At 41.9% G+C, this 25,716-nt stretch overlaps 1 pseudogene; it reads right to left on the bottom strand.

Moving 5' to 3' along the window:
- Positions 1-162: 162 nt before the first annotated feature.
- LOC133755236 (protein-L-isoaspartate O-methyltransferase domain-containing protein 1-like) lies at positions 163-23,767 on the bottom strand (annotated as a pseudogene).
- Positions 23,768-25,716: the final 1,949 nt, after the last annotated feature.

Below are 25,716 nucleotides of genomic sequence, written 5' to 3'. Positions count from 1 at the left end.
ACACTTGGGCCATCCTCCACTACACTCCTGGGCCACAGCTGGACTGGAAGAGGAGCAACGGGGACAGAATCCAGTGCCCCATCTAGAACCCGGTGTGCTGGCACTGCAGGCAGAGGATTAGCCTACTGAGCCACGGTGCCAGCCAATTAAGCTTTTAAAGACTCAGGGAGGGCAGCTGATGATTTTCTTTCTCCATGAATTCTGAGGCAGCTCTTCTGGCTTCATAGCTTCACTGTGATCTTTCTCCTCTTCTTTGGGATCTTCCATTTTCTCTTCCTCCTCACTAAGAGGCTGAGGCATAAGCTGATTACCTACAAGGATGTGCCTGTTAATTCTGTTTCACTCTCTTTCTTTTCCTTTTGGGTGGAACCTTTTGGGAAAACCTTTGGCCTGCATTTCATTGTTTATGAAATTTCTAAGTGGGCTGTGAATATAAATACAAGCCAAGTCCTGCAGGTTCCTGACAGCACAGGGGGGAGTCCCACAGAAGCAGGCTTGCCATAACCATTCTTACTTGGCTGCACAAGTGGAGCAAATGAAACAGCAAGGATATTTTTACTTTCCCAAGTGTTTTGTCCCGGTCACATAATCTGTGTTAACTGATCTTCTATAGGCATGACTAGCATGCCTCCCACATTCAGTAAAATTTTCACATAGTTTTCATGGCCTTTTTGGACCCTAGCACCACAGTAAATTCGATCATACTGATAACTGTAGGACATTTCTAGAGGTGATTACCAACTACAAATGCAGGTTCACAGAACTCAAATTTATCAAAGCTATTATTTTTGACAAAGCTCTCCAGTTTTTCCTTGGCATATTCCACTACATCTGAATGAAGCTCAATCCCATGATTTATTCTAAAAGGACCTGTGGCACAGCGGTTCAGCCCAGCTCACTGTAGCAATGTGCAGGGCCAGGCTCTTAATAATTGGTGAGCTTCCTGGAAGCCAGCTGCTGCCACAATACCGCCAACTTTTAAAAATGTATTATTTTAAAATTGTGTTCACTGGGGCTGGCATTTGGCATAGCAGATAAAGCTGCTGCCTGCAGTGCTGGCTTTCCATATGGGCTCCAGTTCATGTCCTGGCTGGTCCACTTCTGATCCAGCTGTCGGCTGTGGCCTGGGAAAGCAGTCAAAGATTGCTCAAGTGCTTGGGCCCCTGCACTAGTGCAGGAGACATGGAAGAAGCTCCTGACTCCTGGCTTTGGATTGGTGCAGCTGCAGCAGCTGCAGCCATTTGGGGAATGAACCAGCAGATGGAAGACCTCTCTTTCTTGCCTCTGCCTTTCAAATAAAATAAATCTTTTCAAAAAACTATTCATGCCAGTGCCATGGCTCACTAGGCTAATACTCTGCCTGCGGTGCCAGAACCCTGGGTTCTAGTCCTGGTTGGGGGCTGGATTCTGTCCTGGTTGCTCCTCTTCCAGTCCAGCTCTCTGCTGTGGCCCAGGAAGGCAGTGGAGTATGACCCAAGTGCTTGGGCCCTGCACCCGCATGGGAGACCAGGAGGAAGCACCTGACTCCTGGCTTTGGATCGCTGCAGCATGCCGGCCATAGCAGCCATTTGGGGGTGAACCAAAAGAAGGAAGACCTTTCTCTCTGTATCTCTCTCTCACTGTCTAACTCTGCCTGTCAAAAAAAAAAAGTATTCATTTATTTTTTTTTTGAAAGGGCAGAATTGTAGAGATGGAGGTAGGGAGAGAGGGAGAGGGAGAGAGGGAGAGAGGGAGAGAGAGGGAGAGAGAGGGAGAGAGAGGGAGAGAGAGGGAGAGAGAGGGAGAGAGAGGGAGAGAGAGGGAGAGAGAGGGAGAGAGAGGGAGAGAGAGGGAGAGGGGGAGAGAGAAGAGAATGAATCTTCTTTTTAGTTCCATTCCCAAGTGCCCTAAATAGCTTCAGCTTGGCCAGGCCAAAGCCAGGAGGCAGAAACTCAATCCAGGTCTCCTGTGTCTGTGGGGGGAACCCATCTAGTTGAGCCACTATCTGCTTCCTCACAAGTGAATTATCAGGAAGGCGGATTGCTATGTACACTCTAAGTGTCAGATTAACCTGATGTGCTATGATTACAATTATTTTGTGGATAAAAATAAGTGATAACAAAATGAGCCAGGCATTAATAGCAAGAATTGAATGTGTATAATTAACAGGCAAGTATTAGTATGTCCCCAATAGGTATTTATTTAAATTATAATACCTTTTCTTAATTTCTCTAGCTTTCTGACTGCCATCTATTTATTAAATTAAAGGGAAAATTTTAAGAAATGTCTTGAAAATTGCTTTCTCTACATGTTTGCTTATTGTAGGAAAAAACTACAATAGTGAAGTCATATTGAAGTAAAAATAATACTGTTGTTTTGATTAAATTAATTATAATCAGCTGTCTCTCTTTTTTTAATTTTTTATTTCATAAATGTGGATTTACAAAGTGCAACTTTTGTATTGTTGTGGCTTCCCCCCCAACCTCCCTCCCTCCCGTGGCCCTCCCCTCTCCCACTCCCATCCCACCCTTTATCGAGTTTCATTTTCAATTACCTTCATATACTGAAGATCAACTTAGTATATACTAAGCAAGGATTTCAACAGGCTGCATTCACACAACCGCACAAGGTATAGGGTATTGTTCGATTAGTAGTGTTTTAAAGTTTCATAGTAAAACACATTAAGGACAGAGATCCTGTGTGGGGAGCATGTACCCAGTGACTCCCGTTGTTGATTTAACAATTGGCACTCTTATTTGTGATGTCAGAAATCACCCAAGACTCTTGCTATGAGCTGTCTAGGCTATGGAAGTCCCTTGAGTTCACTGACTCTGAACTTTTTTAGTCAAGGCCGTGTCACAGTGGAGGTTCCTTCCTCCCTTCAGAGAAAGGCGCCTCTCTCCTTGATGGCTGTTTCTTCTGCTGGGGTCTTGTTCACCAGGGTCTTTCATTTAGCCATCGTGTCATGGCTTTCCATGCCTGTGAGACTCTCATGGACCTTTTAGCCAGATCCGAATGTCCCAAGGGTTGATTCTGAGACAGGAGTGCTGTTTTGGGCATTTGCCATTCTATGAGTCTGCTGTGTGTCCTGCTTCCCCAGCTGTCTCTTTTAATAGAAAAGAGGAAAAACAAGCATCGTTTTAGACTCTAAAAATATTATAGTGTACAATATATCTATATGATTTGGTAAATCTTTCACAGTTATGCTCCTGAAGTAATGCTAGGATTGTGTTGAAGCTGAGGGGGACAGACACTGGGAAGTCTTTTCCCTAATACCAGAGGGGCTTCATGCATCATTTGTGGGAGACTAAATTACCATAATGGACAACCTGGGTAAGAGATAAGGAGGGCAATTGATAATGATTATAAATAAATAACTAAATAAAATATTGTTTCCATTCAGTTAAGAATAAACCTGATTGAGTATAATAGATAATTGAACTCATGGGCTTTTCTAAATCATTTGTATTTTTCTAACAAGCTCCCCAAATTATATGATCTGGGGATAATACAGTAGTCTGAGAGTGTAACATTAACATGATCATGATCATGTGGCTTATAGTCTCCATACTCTTATCTCATGGCTACATATATGACCAACACACTGTGTTCTAGGAAGGAATAAAGAAAATGATTTTGCAGGTAAAACTTCCTCCTTTATAATCAACATTCCAACAAAAGTATCTCAATGACTTCCACTTTCATCTTAGTTATCAAGAAAATACATCACAACAGATATTTTTGCTCATGTGTTGTGAATTACAGTAGCAGCTATTAAGCAAGATAAGCTAACAGATTTTATGCAAGTCTTGTTGATACACATGAAAAAATATAAGAAAATGTTCAAAGTTAGCTCTTTGTTCTTTATTCAAAAATAAAATTAAGAAAGCAAAAATGAATTGAAAAATAACAATACAATTTTAATACATTTGAAGGTATTACATGGAAAATTAACATTAAAAGCATAGGGCCTAAAAATCTGATTATGGATGGAAAATAAATTATTCAGAAACAGACAAACTGAAACAAAGCAGAAGATCAAAATAAACATTGAAAATAAAAATGATTATCCTATAGTGTGCATATTTTTAGGTAAAAATCATTTTCCTGGCTGGCGCCATGGCTCAACAGGCTAATCCTCCACCTAGTGGCGCCGGCACACTGGATTCTAGTCCCATTTGGGGCGCCGGATTCTGTCCCGGTTTCCCCTCTTCCAGGCCAGCTCTCTGCTATGGCCCGGGAGTGCAGTGGACGATGGCCCAAGTCCTTGGGCCCTGTACCCCATGGGAGACCAGGAGAAGCACCTGGCTCCTGGCTTCAGATCAGCATGGTGCACTGGCTGCTGCGTGCTGGCTGCGGTGGCCATTGGAGGGTGAACCAACAGCAAAGGAAGACCTTTCTCTTTGTCTCTCTCTCACTGTCCACTCTGCCTGTCAAAAAAAAATCATTTTCCTAATATACAGAGATGGTGAATTTGGGAGGTTGACAAGGAGTGTGGTGTGATGGGGTTGATAAGATGCTCTAAGTTTAATGAGTTAGACATTTTAATTTGAGACATCAACCTAGTGAAAAACAATCTTCCTTGTTGTTCAGTTATGTGTGTATTCACCCTTAAAGGCAGTGTATGGTATCATTTCAATTTCCACTCTTTCAGAGACATTCCTCCCATCAAATAAATGAGTCTATCTTCATTGTCTGTTTCAGAATCAATAACAGTAATAAAGTTACTGGTTTCCATTGTGTTACTGTATCCAACTGATATATATTGATTATAATTCTATAAAAGCGCTTTTGTAACATTTTTAAATGTCATGCAGTGTTACATTCTAGATACCATATTTATTGTTCAAAACATATATTTCCACTATTTATTTTTCCTGTACTTGGAGTATGAGGTCTCTGCCTGGCCCCTCCCATGGGTGGGAGGGAGCAAAATGCTGTCATGGCAGTAGGGACTGTAGCAGCCATGTATATGGAGGGAAATGGGCTTAACATTAGCTGTGAATGAAGAGGATGGGACACCTTCTATGGCAGATATTGACGTTTCTGTGTCTACCCCAAGTGGCCCATGGTGTCTGTCCTTCCCTCCAGGCCACCTGTTCCAGCTCTTAGTGTGCGGTGGGAGAGGGACCTGCAGGCCTGAGAGACAGCATAACAGCAGAAAGCAAGGCCTAAGGGTGGAGGCCTTCTGACAGTTGGAATGGGTTGTACATTCAAATGTGAAGGAAAGTCTGGTTGAGAGGGCCCCCCAGGGCTTGCCTTCAATCTCCCCTGGCTACTCATCAGGGCTACCCCTCACCACTGAGCCTCTGAGTCTAAGGAGAGAAGGGGTTGCTGGCTGAGCCCACCTGGCTGGTTTTTTTCAGGAAGTCTGTCAACTGACACTGGTTCATTTCCAAAAATATATAATTTACTAAAAAACAGCTTGCCAAACCCATGGTAACCAAGGTGTGGTAGTTGAAATGGAGTTTCCAGCCAGCTGGGCTCATTAGCAGCTGTTCCTCTCCTCCCATCCCACCCAGGTGCAGTTGTCAGGCCAACAGGGCTGTGACTGCAGATGTCAAATCAAGGTCAGGATGATGGTTCCCCTGATGTGATCTTATGTAAAATATGACAATGACATGTGCTGAGGTCCAGGACATGGGCAGCAACTGCTATCCATATGGTATAGAAAGTTCCAAGTGCACAAAGCTGATATGTTCCTGAAAGCATTCCTCTAGCCTTGGCAAATGGTGGTGATTGGAGCAGGTACCAGATCTGGTAACAGTGTGACAGGGGATCTGTCATGCCCAGGCATAGCCACATGGTCTTTATGGAGCCAATAAGAGCAACACCAAACCAGAAGGCCAAACCATGGGCCCTCCCTGATTACAGCATGTGGAGTTTGAATGAGAGTTATATTCCATGCAAATCTTCCTCTTTGGTATCTACGATGTCCCTGCTGCCACCTGAAATCCTGTCATAGCCTTCCTCACCACCTGTCCTTGCCACATTGGACATCCTGGCACTGACCCTGCCATCCCTGCCACAATGTTACTTCCCACCACTACTTGGGTTGACCACATTCTATATCAGAGTAGCTGGGTTTGAGTCCAGGCTCTATTTCCAACTCTACTTTTGACCAGTGCATACCCTGGGAGGCAGCAGGTATGTGGTCCACATTTAGGGAAACCTAAATTCAATTCTAGATTCCTGGCTTCAGTCTACCTCGCCCCAAGTGTTGTGAGCACTTCAGAAGTGGATCAGCAGATGGAAGACTTATTCTCTCTCTCTCTCTCTCTCTCATATTTGGAAATGACAGGGACATAAAGGTCATTGAAATTTGAAATTTGACATATAAAAAAGCTATAGAATTTTGGCATAGAAAAACCAAAATAATGTTTTATCTGGTTTTGTCCCTATACATATTCTCTCCTTCATGTGACTATAATTTTATTTATATATATATATCACATTAACACATGATATGCAGTTTTGCTACATTCCTTTTCCATTTTCTTTTTAAAATTTTATTGGTTTATTTATTTACTTGAAAGACAGTGTGACATAGAGGGAGAGATAGAGAGAGAAATCATCCTTATTTTTGTCAATTTAAATAATTATGGGATAGATTTTCTGTATGTGGGATCATTGCATCAAAACATAATGAACAGATAGTTTCCTAAAAATCTTCATGTTCACTTCCACAGAAGCTGTGACAATTTGAATTCCACACAGAAATCTGTGAGGGAGCTAATTCCTCATGAAAACATTTTCAATTTGGGGGACTTTTGCTCATGCGTTAGGTGACAAGTGTATATCTCTATAGTTTTCCAAAAATACCAAATTTATGCACCATTTAGTTTATGCCTTATTTTTAGCACTTGTGTAAATATAATTTATGATAATGAAATGTATCCCTTCAAAGTACAATGTTGGGTGAGTTTTAATAAATATAAACATTAGTGTAACCACCACACTTGAGATTTCTAATAATTCCATCATTCCAGAAAGCTCCCTTTGGATTCACTCCCTCAAATAGCCCTTATCTAAGACAACCATCTTACCACATTTTCTCCAGGATGGTGTTTTTAACATTTTTCAATGATGAGAATATCTGTGGTTCTATAAATTTACTCTAGGTGATACAAAATTTTAATCCCTAATTAATGACCCTTATGAATAGATCTTCGGTGAAATTCTTGTAAAAATATTGGTGTGTATTTTTTTTTCTTTTCTCTTGGGAAAATACATAGAAGTGCAGTTGGTAACTCATGGAATACGTGTTTTAATTGTGTAAATTTGTCAAGCCACCAAATGTTGTTCCATTTATATTCTGAACAGCAATATATGAAAGTTTCAGTGATTCCACATCCTAACCAATGTTTGGTATCCTCAGTCTTCTTAAATTTAGTCAGTCTGCTGGTATTTAGTGATATGTGAAAGTGTTTTAATTTGAACTTCCATTAATAGGACTTATGTTGAGTTTCTTTTCTTGACACTAGTAGGCATACACAAAGCTCCTTTAAAACATCTTTTGAAGTATTTTTCATGTATCATAGGACTTACTGTTTTATTATTATTGAATTATTAGAGTTCTTCATATGTCTGATTTATAAAAGTTTGGCTTGGCTGTGGGCATTTCATGTAGCAAGTAAGATGCTGCTTGGGATACTTACATTCATATCCAAATGCCTGCTTGCAACTTTTGGCTGCACTTTGGATCCTACTATCCGTACAGGAGCTTGGAATGAGTCCAGGGCTATGATTTTTAATTAGGCACTGTGAGGCTGTTACAATCATTTGGGGAATGAAGCAGCATAGGGAAGATCTTCTTCTGTCACTGTATCTCCCTCTCCACTCCTCTCTTTTTAAAAAGATTTATTTATTTTTTTGGAAGGCAGAATTACAGAGAAGCAGAGACAGAGGCAGAGACAGAGAAATCTCCCATCTGTTGGTTCATTCCCCAAATGGCCACAAAGGCTGGAACTGGGCCAATCTGAAGCCCAGAGCCAGGAGATTTTTCTGGCTCACTCACATGGGTGCAGGGGCCCAAGGCCCTTCCACTGCTTTCCCAGGTCATAGCAGAGAGCTGGATCAGAACTGAAGCAGCCAGGACTTGAACTGGAGCCCATATGGGATGCCAGCACTGCAGGGGTTGGCTTTACCCTCTACATCACACTGCTGGCCCCTCCATTTCTCTTTCTATATCTTTCTCTCTGTGTGTATCTCTCTCTGCTTTTCAAATCAAATGAATATAAATACATAATTCAAATCTTGGTGAATTTATTCCCCAAGTAAGTGGCTTCCATGTAATAGTCATGTATTACAATGAGAATACATTTTGGGAAGTTCATCATTAGGCAATTTTGTTACTGATGAACATCACAAAACATATCTACACAAGTCAAGATCTATGCCATTACTTGTCAATATAATCTTATGGGATAACTTGGGGTTCTGTGTGGTATGTCATTCACTGAAGCTTTAACTAACCTTTAACACTTTGATTACATGAGTGCATTAGTTGAATATCATCAAATGAAATCAGGTCAGTTTTTGGACTCTAGTAGTCACATATTTGAAAAACAGAGTTCCAGAGAGAGAAGGAGACACCCTCCACAAACACACAGGAGAGAGAGAGAAAGAGAGAGAGAGAGAGAGAGAGAGAGAGAGAGAGAGAGACATCTTCCACATGCTGATTTACTCCCCAAGTGGCCACAACAGCCAGGGCTGGACCAGGCTGAAGCCAGGGGTCAGGAGGTTCTTCTGGGTCTCTCATGTGGATGCAGAGGCCCAAGCACTTGGGCCATATTCCACAGCTATCCTAAGTGCATTAGCAGAGAGCTGGATTGGAAGTGGAGCAGCCAGAACATGAACTGGCACCCTTATGGGATGTCAGCACCACAGGCAGCAGCTTTATGCACTATGCCAAAATGTCATTCTCCCATTTTAACTCTTGGTATGAGGTAGTTGAAAATCACAATATTTGATCTTTCTTAAAATTAGCTTTACTGTTTTATGTCCTTTTCATTTTAAAGTATGTTTTTCATTTAGAAGGTGGTTTTTCATGAGGATACACACACACACACACAGAGTTGTTGGAATTGTAATGGCATTTCTTCATATTTTAAAATAAATTTGGGGAAATTCATGTCTCAAATTACTGAATTTTCTTAGCTTTATTTGTCTGAAAGTCAGGGTGACAGAGGGAAAAATAGAAATGAATCTTCTATCTGTAGTTTTAATCTCCAAATACTTGTAATAGACAGAGCTATGTGAAGCCAAAAACAAAACAAAGATAAAAACAAAACAAAACTCAAAAACACAATAATCTATCTAGGTCTGCCACATGAGTGGCAGGGGCCCAAGCACTCAGTATATCATTTCTGTCCCCCAGACACAGTAGTCAGATGTGGAGGTGGGATTTGATCAGAAGTAGACTAATATGGGACATTAGCACCCCAAATGGCAACTTAACCCACTGCATGACAATGACCACACCGACATTGAGTTTTATAGTCAATGCAGGTATTATGACTTTCCACTTCATTTGGATCTTCTTTATATACTATCATGAATATTTTGTTTTTCATAGCATGGGGTATTACATAATATTTGTTATTTGTTCCCAAGTAGAGAAAGTTTTCCACTGCTGGTTCATTCCCCAAATGGCCACAATGGCCAGAGCTGGGCCAATCCAAAGCCAAAAGCCTGGAACTTCTTCTGGATCTTCCATGTGGATACAGTGGCCCATGGACTTAGGGCATCATCTACTGCTTTCCCAAGGAATAGCAGAGAGCTGGATCAGAAATGGGACAGCTGGGACTTAAACTGGCACCCATATGGGATACTAGTACTGCAGGCAGTGGCTTTACCTGCTATGCCACAGTGTCGTCCCCAAATATATCTTATGGTGAAAATACCCTAAGTTCTTTCTATTAATTTTCATTTGTTTTAAAATTTCTTATGGTAAACAAATTTCATTTATTTCATAAATGCAGATTTAGGAGCATAGTATCTAAATAAACATTTAACATTTACTTAAAATAAAATAAGCATTATCATTATGTATTGTCACTCTACTGTGCAATGCAACAACAGAACTTTCATCCCCAATGTGTAGTGTAGGATTTTACTATCACTTGTACCATTTACATTTTCCTATCCTCTCTCACCATAGTCACTTCAGACTCTGGTAACTATCCAAATACCCCAACTTCTGAGATCTGCTTTATTATACTTCACATATGAGTAGAATTTTGTGACTTATTTTTCTGTTCCTACCATACTACCTAGATCCCCCTAGTAACAGGTGTGTTTCCTAATAGGGCTTCAGACTCTGCCAACTCCCACATACTTTCCCATGATGGCCCCTGGAGTATGCTGGGAAAACTGGGAGGCACCTGCTGCAACTCTGATGGAAGTCTCATTCAAGAGGTGACAGTGACAATGAGTTTTGTACATTGAGCATGAATCAGCAAGGCCCTGCTAGAGTGGTAGAACATACACACCCACAGGATACTCATGGACTTATTCACATGCACAGTGGCACAACCATGAACTACACAGGGGAATGCAGTCCAGGGTGGGGAGAGCAAGAAACAGCTGGAGTACAGCAGGAGCTAGTTTTTCAACCTACAGAAAACTGACCAGTCTCTTGCTGCCTCTGCAGGGCCAGAAGAGAACAGGAGGAGAGTAGGACTTGGAGAGATGGGGCTGCTCTTTGTGACAGGGATGTCTGCCACTCTGAGTCAGGGTCCTCCTAGTGTGCAGATATCCTAGGTACTCTCAACATCAGCCTTAGTGTTGGGCACATGAGTGTCAGGAAAAGTAAGAGTGATCCACCCCTTAACCCCTCACCTGCATCAAGAAAAGTGTCCCTGTTCTTCATACAGATTGTACAGCTCAAGATCCCAGGCAGGCTGTGCTCAGTTACACTCTCCCCTTTCCACCATTCCAGGAGGACTCCCTGGAGCCCAATGTTGACAGCACGAGAGATGGGGCAGTACTAGAGCAGAAGGCATCAGATTGGATCAGCAGGGCTTGTGTGAAGACTCTTATGTGGAGGAGGTTTTACCATTGTATTACTCAGTTCTTATTGAAGGAATGGAAACAGAGTATGGGAACCTTAGGAAGATGTAGTAGGTTTGTGTGGGGACTCATTGCAAAAATTTTGATTCAAAATTAAAAGGGCTTAAAAAACTGTTACAAAATATAATTGCATTGGGGGAAGGAGGATGGGTTTGAGGTAGAGGCTTGCAGGAACCTGGGACTTTGTATAGCAAGTGTAGAAAGGAACTGGTATAGCTAGTCACATGGAATACCTACCGCAGATCTTACTTTTTGCCCGTTTCCTAGAGAGACACCAAGATCTATCCCTGGAGATTTTGGTTATTTAGTGTGTTGAGGAGGCTGACTTTGGCCCTAGTATCTGTGGAGTGTACCATTGTGACAGGGCTGGTTCCATGATGTCACTGTTGCCTAGCACCCCTCTATGTTCTACTGCAGTTAGAGGCTTACTGACTTGGAGTTTTTTTTTTAATTTAGGAAGCTCATTCATCACAGGAGAACACAGGTGGCTGGGACCTGCTTTCTTCATTTCCTGCTGAGTTGGGGACAGTCCCTACAAGGTATGTGGCCCTGACTTCTCCTGGCTAATGAGGAAGGTGATATTTGCTGTACCCCCAGTGGTGTCCACTGTATACTGCATATGAATATAGTTGTTTCTGACCCTGTGGGATGGGTGCAAATTTCCCTTTGATATGGATCTGTGGAGGGACATGAATCCCTAGGGAGCCATTATAGTCAACAGTGATCTCAGAGCTGTGGGTGCACCAGACTCAGAGACTTCATGACCTATAATGTGATGGGAATGGCCCTTTATGATGGAAAATGTGACTGCTGGAGGATACTCATAACCCAATCTGTGTGAGGAGCAGTCTTCCTGTGTGTCAAAGAAGTTGGACAAAGACTCTAAGTCTGATGCTCCCTCTGTCCCTGTACTTCAAAGAAGTCACCTTTCTGGAAACTAGACTCCAGGTGTCATACACCTGTCTGTGGACCTGAATCTTCCTTTGATGAAATGGACAAGAGCTCTGTGAAGGGTAGTTCCCTGCAGTTATCCAGTATTGTTTTATGAAAATGTTTTTGTCTTGTAGCTTCTTGCAGATATGGGCCCTGAAGGTGTAGTAGGCAAACGGGTGAGCAGACACCGTGGCCAAGGATGAGCAGTTACAGACCTGGATACTCCACAAAGGAGGAAGAATCCAACCTTGTTCTGTGCCTGTGGTCACAGGGCCCTGGGATCCCTCAGGACAGACAGGCTGCCCTGCTGCCCCTAGACTCCAAGTGCCTCTGGTCATTCACCTGAGTCTCCTTGTTGGTTGCAGCATTACAAAGGAGGGAAGCAGGTGGGGCCTAGGGAGGAGAAGGATGTGAGCTGCTGCCTAGTCATAGATGGGTTGGGGTTCCTGCAGTGAGTCATTGGTCTGCATCTCATCCTAGTTGTGAGACCATTTTTAGAAACACCTGCCTTGAGATAAGACAGGTCTCCATAGGGTTGGGACCCTGTTTCTGGCTGCCATCACAGTGCTCATCCTGGTGAACATTAGATTAGAGCTGACTGACCCGGTGAGTGATCCAGGGTAACTGGCAGGGATGGAGCTGGATGTGAGGTAGTTGTGGTTTATGCAGTGCTGAGGCCTCTTCTGCACAAGGGGAGGGCCATTCTGAGGTCTCACTCTGTGCCTGATTGAGCTTGCCTTTTTCTGCACCATTATATAGGTTGTGTCCCAGGGTTAAAGACATCTATTCCTTAATTGTGGCCAATGGTCAGAAAGGAGCCAGTGGGTCCCTGAGTCTCAGGGGGTCAGGCTAAAATCTCTTAAAGAAGGCCCAAGGGGAGCCACCATCTTAGAAAAAAATACGATCCAGAAAATAAGAATTTCAGGGTAGGCCTTGTAAGTGTGCTTAAGACGCAAACAAACATGAAACTGTTCTTCCTATCTGAGACTACAGTCAAATTATGCAGATTTCCAAAGTCTGGTGTAGTCGATGGAATCATTACAATGTAAGATGGAGGTGTCTTCTAACTTGATGTAGGCTTATGGGCAGCTTTGGTTTTTTTCCTTGATGGATATGCAGAGATGTGCCTGTGTTATGTTCCTACTTATCTCAAAATCTTCAGTAAGTTCTTGGTAATTGTAAAACTTGCTCTGAGGTGTTTTGTGGGAAGTTAGAAAGTCAACTATAACAGTTTAGTTGGCTGGGAGAGCAATGCAACTTCCTATCTGAGACAGACTGTGGTCATCCTGAAAACCATCCAGCACAGTTTGAAGGCCAACTCTATACTCATGAGGGAAACTGTGGGCACTGAGGTGGCAATGTCTTAGGGTTCTGTGTCCCAACTCAATGTTGTAAAGGAGAAAAAGCAAGAATCAGAAAGATTCCTGGGAAACTCAGATCTAGCTGAGGTAACCAGCAAGAGGGGCTAAATTCCAGCAATTGTAGTGGACGATATTGACAAGTAATGGTTCAAAGATCATAATAAATAAGAAAAGCTATATTTTAGCAGATATGGGGTGCACAATAACCTATGAGTCTTTCTAGTTTAATGACTAGATGTGTTGACATGTCTTCGGATATGTAAGTTTTTATCACTTGAACTAATGGTTCCATAAAACATAGACACTGTTAAGAATTCTATAAAAATGCTAATATACATGTGCATATTTCCAACCTGAAGTAATTTTTCCCATTTGTTCTCAAGCCTCATAGTGAGCATCAAGATAAAATTGCCTCAAGTACACAAATATCAAACAAACTTGAATTTATTTGTTTTAAATCTTAAGTTGTTATCTAATTTTTATTTTCTTGAAAGGCACATACAGATACAGAGAAATAGTCGTTCATTTCTCCAAATTTCCACAATAACAAGTGCTAAGTCAGATAAATCATGAGAGAGGAATTCAATGAGTCCTCTCATGAAAGTGAAGGACCCTTATGGGGGAGAGGGACAAGAAACTAGGCCTGGGCAAATATCAGGGGCTTCTTAAGAGGTTAGATGTTCCCCAGAGTCTAGCGGGCAGGACATTCTCTGGGAAGGAAAAGTCAATCCCCTTCAGAGAACCTCTAGGCATTCCCAGAGCAGAACTGCCCCTCCCCTCCGGGAAACCTCTGGGTGCACCCAGAGCAGAGCTGCCCCTCCCCTTTGGAGAGTCTCTAGGCGCGCACTTATGATGTCACTGCGACCGGCCAATCCTGTAACACCTCAGCACTCTCCCTCAGCATTCTCCGGTATGCTAATTGTCCCTCCGAACCAGCCAATCCCGTGCCACCTCTGCATTTTCCACCAGCACTCTCCACCAGCATTCTTCGCCAGCATTCTCCCATATGCTAATGGTCCCTCTGAACTGACCAATCCTACGCATGCGCATTAGGAATATGCTAATTCGTTGCCTATATAACCTGTGTGAAACTGCTGCTCAGGGCTCCTCACTACCTGAGGTGGGGGCCCGTTTGCGCAAACGTTCAATAAAAACCTCGTGCTTTTTGCATCAACTGGTCTGGAGTCTGGATCTTTGGGCGTCCTCCCGAGCAAGTGGGCATCTCTGCAACTGAGAGGTCCAACAAAAGGAGCAAGGAGCCATTCACTTGAGTTATCATTTGCTGCATCCCAGAGTGTACAGCAGCACAAACCAGAAGTAGTTGGGATATAAACCCAGGCATTCATGTATCAGATGAAGGAACACCAAATAGTGATTTAACATCTGTGCCAAACATCCACTCAATGGTGAGCAAATTGACATAAAAATATAAGGCCATCCTATAATAGCATACTGGGATGTTATAGAAGATCAGGCAAGATTAGCCAGAGCTGGCCCAGATCAGCAACACTGTCCACCAGACCTCCAGTACAAAATTCACACCTAAAATAATTATTTTTAAATTTCATGGCACCAGGTAATGTCATTTCAAGCAATTAAGATTGCCAGCTTTATCAAATAAAAAGTGCAGAATGTTTGGTCTAATTGGATACATACAGTACATTGAAATACCATACATTTTGAATACCATAGTGGGCAAATTCCCAACATTATCATTTTAGTCTGATATAATGAATATACACTGGAGTAACATTAATAACTTTGAGAATTAATTTTCTTTCTTTTTTTTGAAAGGCAGAGTGGACAGTGAGAGAGAGAGAGAGAGGGAGAAAGGTCTTCCTTTACCGTTGGTTCACCCTCCAATGGCCGCTGTGGCCAGTGCACTGTGGCCAGTGCACTGTGGCTGGCGCACCGTGCTGATCCGAAGCCAGAAGCCAGGTGCTTCTCCTGGTCTCTCATGCGGGTGCAGGGCCCAAGCACTTGGGCCATCCTCCACTGCACTCTTGGGCCACAGCAGAGAGCTGGACTGGAAGAGGGGCAACCGGGATAGAATCTGGCACCCCAACTGGAACTAGAACCTGGTGTGTGGGCACCACAGGTGGAGGATTAGCCTAGTGAGCCGTGGTGCCAGCCAATTTTCTTTTTTAAAGATTTATTTATATATTTGAAAGTCAGTGTTATACAGAGAAAAAAGGAGAAGCAGAGAGAGAGAGAGAGAGAGAGAGAGAAAGAGAGAGAGAGAGAGAGGAAATTCACTCCTTACTGAAGCTGTTTATTGAGCCAATAGGGCTGGTGAGCACTTTACTCAGAAAGTAGCCCAGTACAGGCAAGACTCCCACAATGCTAGCAGGAAGCCCTTGCAGACAGATACTGCCCAAACCACACTGAAGCCCCTGTCCCCATCTCACGTGCAGAGCACCCCAATTTCATCTGGGATACCCTCTTCCTTTCTATACTGCAATTGTCAAGCATGACTCAAGGTATCCTGCTGCTAACTGGCTTAACTAATCTTCAAGTTGATCAGAAAAACTCTGGTTAAAAACCAAGGAAAAATGTGGCCAAGTTACCTCATCCAAGCTGCTCATTCAAGCAGCTCCCAGAACAGGCATTGGTTCACTCCCCAATTGGCTGCAATGGCCAGAGCTGGGATGATTTGATGCCAGGAGCCAGGAGCTTCATCCAGGTATTCCCACACAGGTGCAGTGGCCCAAGGACTTGGGCCATTTTTTTGCTTTCCTAGGCCATAGCAGAGAGCTGCATTGGAAGTAGAGCAGCTGTGACTTGAACTAGCACCAATGTGGGATGCTGGCACTGCAGGCACTGGCTTTATCTGCTACACCACAACACCAACCTTGAGAATTAATTTTTAAATTTGATTTTGTGGAAGCATATAATATCATTTTCATGTCATAATTGACTTTTTCATTCTTTAACATTATGCTACATATCTTGATCAACATCTTTTTTTCTTACAAAAAGAGCTTTATTATATGTTTTTATTATGTGCTTCAATACTGCATATCATGATTTCACTTATTCTCATACTGGAAGAATGTTTACCAACATTTATTTACCAAAATTTATATATTTATTTGAAAGACAGAGTTACACAGAGAGAGGGGAGGAGAGAGAGAGAGAAAGAGTGAGAGAGAGAGAGAGAGAGAGATCTTCCATCCACTGGTTCACTTCCCAGTTGGCTGCAACAGCTGGTGCTGTGCTGATCCGAAGCCAGGATCCAGGAGCTTCTTTTGGGTCTCCCACTTGGGTGCAGGGGTCCAAGGACTTGGGCCATCTTCTACTGCTTTCCCACTCCATAGCAGAGAGCTGGATTGGAAGTGGAGCAGCCAGGTCTCAAACTGGCACCCATATGGGGTGCTGGCACTGCAGGCAAGGGCATTAACCCACTGTGCCACAGCGCTGGCCCCCAAAATTTATTTTTTTTTCAAGTTTTAAACTTCATTTCAAAGACAGTCATGACAAACATCTAAATAATTATACACTTCAAATCAAAATTTATTTTGCCAGGGATTCCAAGGTAGCAGAATAGAGAAAGATCAGACTACACTAGGCTAGAAGAAAATAATAAAAAAAGGTAAAGAAAGTGCATTTTCAGGAATGAGTTGGAGGGAAAACTGCAGTGAAGATTCTGTGGAAGGAGGAGAGACATTGTGTATCTGTATGGAAGGTGCAGATGTGCAGCAATGTGCACAGACACACCACATAACCCCAGAAGCCAAGAGCTGGAGAAAGTACCAGCTTTGGAGGGTGAGGTGTGATCAGACTGCAGCATCCTGTAACACTGGTGATATAGTCAGAATGAGAGCCTAGTAGACTACACTTTGAATCTGGCCAGGAGACCTGAGGGGAACAGGGTGCATGCTCACCCAGGAAAAAAAGGGGCATAATTCTTTCTACCTATCTATCTCCCTCACACACACAACAGTGCCTGGAAACCAACTGAAAGAGGGTGGGTGCCATTTTGCATATAAGTACTTAGCAGCTATAGCAGCTCTTGTGCACTTGCCCAGAAACTAGCAAGGACAGATGCCATCTTGGCAGCTCCATGCAATGGGGGCAGATAAGGTGCCATGCTGACATTAGCAACAGTTGAAGAGACTCTTGTATGTGCCCAGTAACTGGTGGGAAGAAGGGGTGATTTTGAAATGAGTAAGGCTGCAGCCAGTGTGTATTGTGCACATGTGGGATCCAGGGATTTTACCAGAGGGAAAAAAATCCATGTTTCCCACTGTCTTTAAGTCTGCTGGTTTGATGGGGGCTGGGCACCCATGTACAACTGTGAGGTGCCCCCAGCTTCTCAATGTATTGCTGCCATGAGGTTCAAACCGTCTATGCAGTATACTCACATGCAGCTGGCTCTGGGAACATCTCTGCCTCTCTGTGAATGGGGTCAGGCTAGTGGGGCAGAGTGGATCCTATATACAACATGACTGTGATTGTGCCTTGTGGGATAACACTATGGGAACTCTGTGACTGAGAGAGTACAGGGTGTTGCTGGTTTTCTGGGTAATTACTGTTTATATCTCCAGACACTCTGAGCTCCCTAATTAAGGTGGGACATTTCAGCAGGATCTGTGCTCATCCTTTGTGCAATTCATATACCAGCATAGGTGAAAGTTACACCCACTGGGGCCTAACACTCAGGCATTGGAAACCTTAGAAGAGCAGAGGGAAAGGTCTGATGATGCCAACATAGGTGGTCATTCCCTCCTTTCTGTTGACAATTAAGAAGACATACCATGTCCAAAATGGGTGTGACCCTGTATACTCACTATATCCTGGAGCACAGACTAGAGCCCCCAGGACACACTCAGCTCAAGCATCTGGGTAGTCACTGAAAGAGCAGATGCTCCACTAAGCCACAGAGGCATAGTTCAAAAATAATCCATCAAAGGAAAAATCCAATAAATGTTTCCACAAATGCCTAAAAATAAATGCAGAAATTCAAGATAAAGAAAAAAGAAAACAACATAATTCCACCAAAGGAATGCAAACACTTCAATATTAGACTTTGAAGATGAAGAGGTTGATGAAATACCTGAAATGTAATTCAAAAAATTAATCAAAGTGGCCGGCTCCGTGGCTTAACAGGCTAATCCTCCGCATTGTGGTGCCGGCACACCGGGTTCTAGTCCCGGTTGGGGCGCCGGATTCTATCCTGGTTGCCCCTCTTCCAGGCCAGCTCTCTGCTATGGCCCGGGAAGGCAGTGGAGGATGGCCCAAGTGCTTGGGCCCTGCACCCGCATGGGAGACCAGGAGAAGCACCTGGCTCCTGACTTCGGATCAGCGTGATGTGCCGGCCACAGTGGCCATTGGAGGGTGAACCAACGGCAAAAAGGAAGACCTTCCTCTCTGTCTCTCTCTCTCTCACTATCCACTCTGCCTGTCAAAAAAAAAAAATTAAAGGATTAAGAAGCAATGAGAAGGCCGGTACCGTGGCTTAACAGGCTTATCCTCTGCCTTGCGGCACCAGCACACCGGGTTCTAGTCATGGTCGGGGTGCTGGATTCTATCCCAGTTGCTCCTCTTCCAGGCCAGCTCTCTGCTATGGCCCGGGAAGGCAGTGGAGGATGGCCCAAGTGCTTGGGCCCTGCACCCCATGGGAGACCAGGAGAAGCACCTGGCTCCTGGCTTCAGATCAGCGAGATGTGCCGGCCACAGTGGCCATTGGAGGGTGAACCAACAGCAAAAAGGAAGACCTTTCTCTCTGTCTCTCTCTCTCACTGTCCACTCTGCCTGTTTAAAAAAAAAAAGAAGCAATGAGAAAAAATTCAAAAATGAAAGAAATTCATAAATGACATGAAAGAAAACTTGTTCCATACAGTTGAAATTTTTAGAGAATCCAAAATAAATTATTAGAAATGAAAAGTTAAATATGTCAAATAAAAAGGCAGTGGAAAGTCCTAACAACAGACTGGTTGAGGCGGAAGAAAGAATATCTGAGCTAGAACACAATCACTGGGAATTTTTCAGTAAGAACAACAAAAAAAAGAAGAAGAAATGAGAAAAATTTAAAACAGTGTTGGAAACTGTTGGTATACTATCAAAGGACCCAGCATATGGGTCTTAGGAGTTCCTGAAGGTGTGGAAAGAGAAAATGGATTAGAAAACATATTCAGTGAAATAATTACAAAAAACTTCCCTAATTTGGAAAAAAAAAAAAAGAGAAGTCAAAGTACACGAGGCACACAGAACTCCTTATAGCCAAGACAAGAAAAGTCTTCATCACAACACATTACAATCAAATTTTCAACAATAAAACACAAAGAAAAGATTCTAAAATGAGCATAAAATACCAAATTGCTCTCACAGGGTCTACAACTGCACTCACATCTGAATTCTCATCAGAAACTCTGCAGGCTAGGAGAGAATGGAGAGACATAATACAAGTCTTTGAAAAAACAGTCAACCCCACATACTGTACCATGTAAAGCTATCATTTATGAATTAAGGTGAAATAAAGAGCTTCCATAACAAACAGAAATTGAGTGTCACCACTCGCTTACCCTTACAAAAGTGCCTTAAGAATGTGCTACACACAGAAACACAGAAAGTTAGACTTCATTATGAAAGAATGTGAAGGCAGTAAAAGTACAAAAGAAATATAAAGCAAACAATATGAATATATATAGAAAAAAATGACAGGGCCAAGCCATTACTTGTTGATCATAACCTTGATGTAAATGGCCTGAACTCTCCAGTTAAAAGATACAGACTTGTTGAATGGATTGAAAATCGAGACCTGTCTATTTGCTGCCTACAAGAAACACACCTCAACAGCAAGGAGAAATGCAAATTGAAAGTGAAAGAATGGGAAAAGTTATTCCACACCAATGGAAAGCAAAAAAGGGGCTGGCACCATGGCTCACTTGGTTAATCCTCTGCCTGTGGTGCTAGCATCCCATATGGGCACTGGGTTCTAGTCCTGGTTGCTCCTCTTCCAGTCTAGCTCTCTGCTGTGGCCCAAGGGGGCACTAGAGGATGGCCCAAGTGCTTGGGCCCCTGCACTCACTTGGGAGACCAAGAGAAGGCACCTGGCTCCTGGTTTCTTATTGGTGCAGCACCAGTGGCCATTTGGAGAGTGAACCAATGGAAGGAAAACCTTTCTCTCTGTCTCTCTCTCTCACTGTCTATAACTCTACCTGTCAAATAAATTAACAACAACAACAACAACAAAAAAAAACAAGTGTAGTCATCCTAATATCAGACAACATAGACTTTAACCAAAATATTGTTAATTAGATTCAAAGAAGGGCACTATGTGGAGATTAAGTGATCAATTCAACATAAGATGAGACAATAATAAATGTTTAAAATCCAATGCCAGGGCATTTGGTTATTTACAAGAAATATTAACAGATCTAATGGGAGACATAGATTCCAATACAATAGTAATGAGAGACATCAACACTGATTTTCCTCAATGGACAGATCAACTAGACAGAAAATCAACAAAGAAACAACAGAGCTAATTGATATTATGGATTAAGTAAACCTACATGATATTGACAGAGCTTTTCATTCCACAGTTGTAAGACACATTATTTTCATCATTGTATGGAACATTCTATATTATAGACCATATGCTAGGCCATAAAGCAAGTCTTAGAAATCTTAAAAAATCTGAATCATGCCATGCATCTTCTCTGACCATAATGGAATTAAACAGGAAATTAACAACTCAAGAATTTATAAAACATATGCAAACACATGGAGACTGAAGAACATGTGCCTGAATGAATAGTGGGTCATAGAAGAAATAGAAATAAAAAAAAGTTCTGGAAATGAATGAAGATAACACAACACATCAAAACTTATAGAATACAGCCAAAGTAGTGTAGGAGGGAAGTTTATAACAATTGAATGCCTACATCAAAAAATTGGAAAGGCACCAAATAAACAAACTTTCAATACATCTAAGGTGTGGGGTTTCAAAAATGAATGAGACAGAACACAGACATTTTCACATACAGAGTGCTCCCCAGATTGCTCTGGCCAGCACTTTTTATTAGAGGATACCAGCAAGCCTACAAGCTAGCAAGCACATAGGCACAGTGGTGTACAACTTTAGGTGGGAAAGGAATCCAGTCTGGTGATCCATGACAGAGAATAGAGCAGTGGTGTAAATCTTCAAAGACAGGTCCATTCAAATACTTGGAAGTCTACAAATTCTGGAAAACATGCCAGGTACCAATTAATGTCCATTAGCCCCCTGCTGTCTCTGCTGCCACATTCCTTTGAGGGTAAGTGTGCCCATTCTGCAGCCTCTTTTGGTGGATATCAGAAACTGTGGCTATGCCTCTAACTTCAGGGGAGTGTGCTCACTTAGGCAGCATCCTCTACTTCCCCCTTTTCTTTACTTTAAGCATAGATCTAGATTAGGTATGCATGAGATGATGCATGTATCAAACACAGGATGAGGACCATAATAACTGGTACCACAAAGTGCAGCAGCCAATGCAGCCAGAATCCCAATTGCCACCATTCAGGCTTAATATTTAAATGAGAAATTTCATTTCTGATGTTATCAATTTCCTTTTGAATTAAATTAGAATTATCTGTGATGTTGAAACAACACAATCCTGGAAATTATTGTCATCCAATTTGATGTTTAAGTGGTAAATAATCAATAGCAGCACAATTTTTTAATTTAATGAATTCATTTTTACATAGATACAACTTTAGCAGAACAGTGGTTCTTTCCCCCTAACCCTCCATCCCCCTCCCATCCCACCTCCCATTCCCTCTCCCATCTCCTTCCTCATTATGGATCATTTTTAGTAGGACTTTATATACAGAGGACCAACTCTATGCTAATCATAGATTTCAACAACTTGCCCCCATGCCAACACACAACATGTAGGGTACAGTTTAGGGAGAGAATTTGCAGTTGATTCTCATATTACAATTCAATAGGGACAGAGGTCCTACCTGGGGAGCAAGTGCACAGTGACTACTGTTGTTCCTTTAACAATTAACACTCTTTTTATGATGTCAGTGATCATCTGATGCCCTTGTCATGGGCTGCCAGGGCTATGGAAGCCTTTTGTGACCATAGACGCCATTGGTATTTGGACACGGCCATAAGCAAAGAGGATGTTCTCTTCTTCCTTCAGAGAACAGTGTCTCCTTTGATGACCTTTTCTTTCCTCTGAGGTCTCACAGAGATCCTCCGTGTAGGATTTTTTTTGTCAGAGTTTTGTCTTTCCATGCCTGAAATGCTCTTGCAGGCCTTTCAGCTTGACCAGGAAGCCTTAAGGGTTGATTCTGAGGTCAGAATGTTATTTACTGCAAAAGTCATTCTAGGAGTCTGCTGTGTGAACTGCTTCCCATGTTGGTCCTTCCTTCCTTTTTAATTCTATTTTTTACCAGGTACTTGATGTTATTTATATTATCACTTTTAAACTTAGACTGGTCTATCTGTTGCAGCATAATTTTGTAAAACACCTTCATGAATTTGAATTAACTCTAAATGCAGCGATGGCCTTAGCAGTTTTTTTTTTTTAAATAGGCAAGCTCTTCTAGGAAGATGGGTGATAACAATTCCAAAAACAGGATAACAACACAGGGTTTCCTACAGGTATCTTTACTTCAGGAGTAACAGTTGTTAAACAATAAGAGCCAACAGGGAGAGAAAAGCATAACATAATGATTAACAAGATCAAAGTAGAACTGTATGTAAGTTGAGCAAAAATAGTGGTAAATAAAGTCTCAGGAGTTTCTATGTGTTTCTGTTGTGCAGAAGCAATCAGCAATCAATGACTTCATATCTCCCCAGGTGGTCGATTTGTCTTGGGGGACTTGCAATGAAGTGGCTTTGTTTTTAATTCTTTGAAAGAGGGTAAAACAGTGGCACTGAGTTTTTGTCTTCTTTAGCTGTAAAGGAGGAATTGTATCCTGTAACTGCTGGTGCCAACTCATGGTGTCTGTAGGTCAGACACAGTGGGCTGGAATCCACACAGGACCTGTAAAGGCATGAGAAGGCAGGAAGGGGTTAAAACGGAGTTGCTTGAGCTAACTGCATATTGTTCTGCTTTTGTATAAAATAGCTGGGCTTGCAAAATGCATTTTTTTAAGATAACTAGACTTTAGCTGACCTTGTAACATGTGATGATTGTGCTAATGCGTTTATGTTGAGTTGTGGGTCATGATGACCCCGTGTTTATGCTTGCTCAAGGTCTTCTGTCCCCTCACCCTGGAAAAACCCTGCATCTTATGAGAATTTGTCATGCATCTTATGAGAATTTGTCATGCTGCGGTTTATCTTGTGATTCTTTGTGTAATGCTATGGAGATATGCTAATGTTGTGGTTTTTAGCCTTAAATACTTTGAGCAGTTGATGGTCGGGGCCTCTCTTCTCGCACTGCACCAGGGGGTGTTGTTGTGCTCAAGAGTTGGCCCATCTGCGCAGATGTAATAAACTTCCTCATGTTCTTTACAGCGATTGGAATGGAATTCGTGTTTCTGGGGTCGGTAGAAGTGTGAGGCACCTTTCGGGGGTCTTACAGGCATAAAACAGAAACAAACCCTCTTCCCCATGTTTTGAGTGGTTTAGAGCCCTTTGAGTTAGGATGGGGGGGCTACTTATAAACTAACAGTCATGGTTCTTCATGAGCTGGATGGGAATGCTTTTGTGATAGGGTTTCAGAATCAAGAGAGGTAGAATTGAATTTTGAAAAATAAGTTAAATTATTAAGTGTAAATAAAAGAATGGCCATTTTATGATTAATCTCCCCAGGGGTGTTTCCCCCTTTTCTTTTGTTTTTAAAGAAGGGTTTTAAGCATATGATGGGCGTGCTCAACAATGACTTGACCTGCAGGATTATGGGAATGCCATGAGTAAGTTTAATATCTTATAATTGACAAAAATGATTGAATGCAGAAGAGGTATAGGTGGGCCCACTATCAGTCTTTAATTGAATAAGTTTGTCCATGACAACCATGATTTTTCATTTGGAGAAATAGTTTCTTTATAGCAGAGATAAAAGGAAATTTTTATATATATTTTATATAATTCATATATTCTTTTTGCCACATTACAAACTTATACACTTTAAAAAAACAGAAGTAGGGGGCACAAGTAACAAATCTTAGATTATGGATAATGCTTTACTTGTCAAGATAAAACTAATGTAAATGGTTTATACCATCATCCTTCCTCCAAATAGATTTTTATAAACAAATGTCTGGGCTTGATTTATTAAAAAAAAATTGAACACAATGACATAGCAAGTAGATTCTCCTTTAAGTGGAGTTGTCCAAATGTAACCTGAATGGGTATTAATAATAACATGTCAATAAGAGAAGGATTTTGATAAAGGACAATGAGTTATGTCCATTTGTCAAAGCTCATTGGCATGATGGCCTTGAGGGTTGAAAGCAGCAAAAGGAAAATAATGAGGAGTTTGATCACATTGGGAACAATTACAGATTGTTTCAGGAACATCAGGAAGAGGAATTTTAAACTGTTTATGGAGAGATTTAGCTGATTAATGAAAAATTCATGACTGAAGAGGATCAATAAGTAGGACACTGACATGTGAAGCTTCATCCACATGTCTGTTGCCTTCTGAAAGAAAACCTGGTAAAGAGGAGTGACTGTGAATATAGCAGCATGCAAAGGGATTGGCATAGCAGAGTGTAAGGTTAATAAAAAATGACTAAGTAAATTAAGATCATTGGTAGTGTTATGGGAAAACAGCAGCAAAGAAATTATTATTACCCTAGATTTTTGTCTCACATGGAAGAAGAATTTCCAAGCTGATAAGGTAAAGAGAAAAGCAATATTTAAAGGTTTAAAAGCAAGATTTACTAGAGTCAAAGACCTCCAGCCAGAATGGCATGAAAGGGAACTGTAAGAAAAGCAAAACCCAAGAGATTCCATGGCACCCGCACCTGAGGTTTTTTAAGTACAATTTCTTAAGTACAATTTTAAAGGAAAAAAACTTGACAGATTGGCATTCAGCTAAGAGGCAGGGACAAAACCCATCAAAAGACCCAATTTGCAATCCTTTTCTTATCTGGCTTGCTTATGTTAAAAAAAAATCACAAGGGTAGGATGACTAATTTGTTTTCACAATAAACTGGGAGCTCAGGAGCTCACTACTTGCCTGCTATTCTCATGGTAAATTTGTGAGATTCTAAAGACTGGGCAGGCAGGCACTTCTGACCTTGCTAAGGACAACTTTTTGGAGAAAGGAAGCATTTTACACCCCCAATTCCATTCCGACTACCCTGATTGCCTATTAACCCATCTGACTTCTCACAGCCTGACTAATTTGAGCATGTGGTAAATGAAACAATAAATTATAACATATCAAGAATCAGCAATAAGATTAAAGGGTTGATCTTT

This window comes from Lepus europaeus, unplaced genomic scaffold, assembly GCF_033115175.1.
Source record: "Lepus europaeus isolate LE1 unplaced genomic scaffold, mLepTim1.pri SCAFFOLD_3_1, whole genome shotgun sequence".
Taxonomy (NCBI): domain Eukaryota; kingdom Metazoa; phylum Chordata; class Mammalia; order Lagomorpha; family Leporidae; genus Lepus; species Lepus europaeus.
Note: the sequence above shows the minus strand (reverse complement) of the source record. Positions and strands in the feature narration are given on the sequence as shown.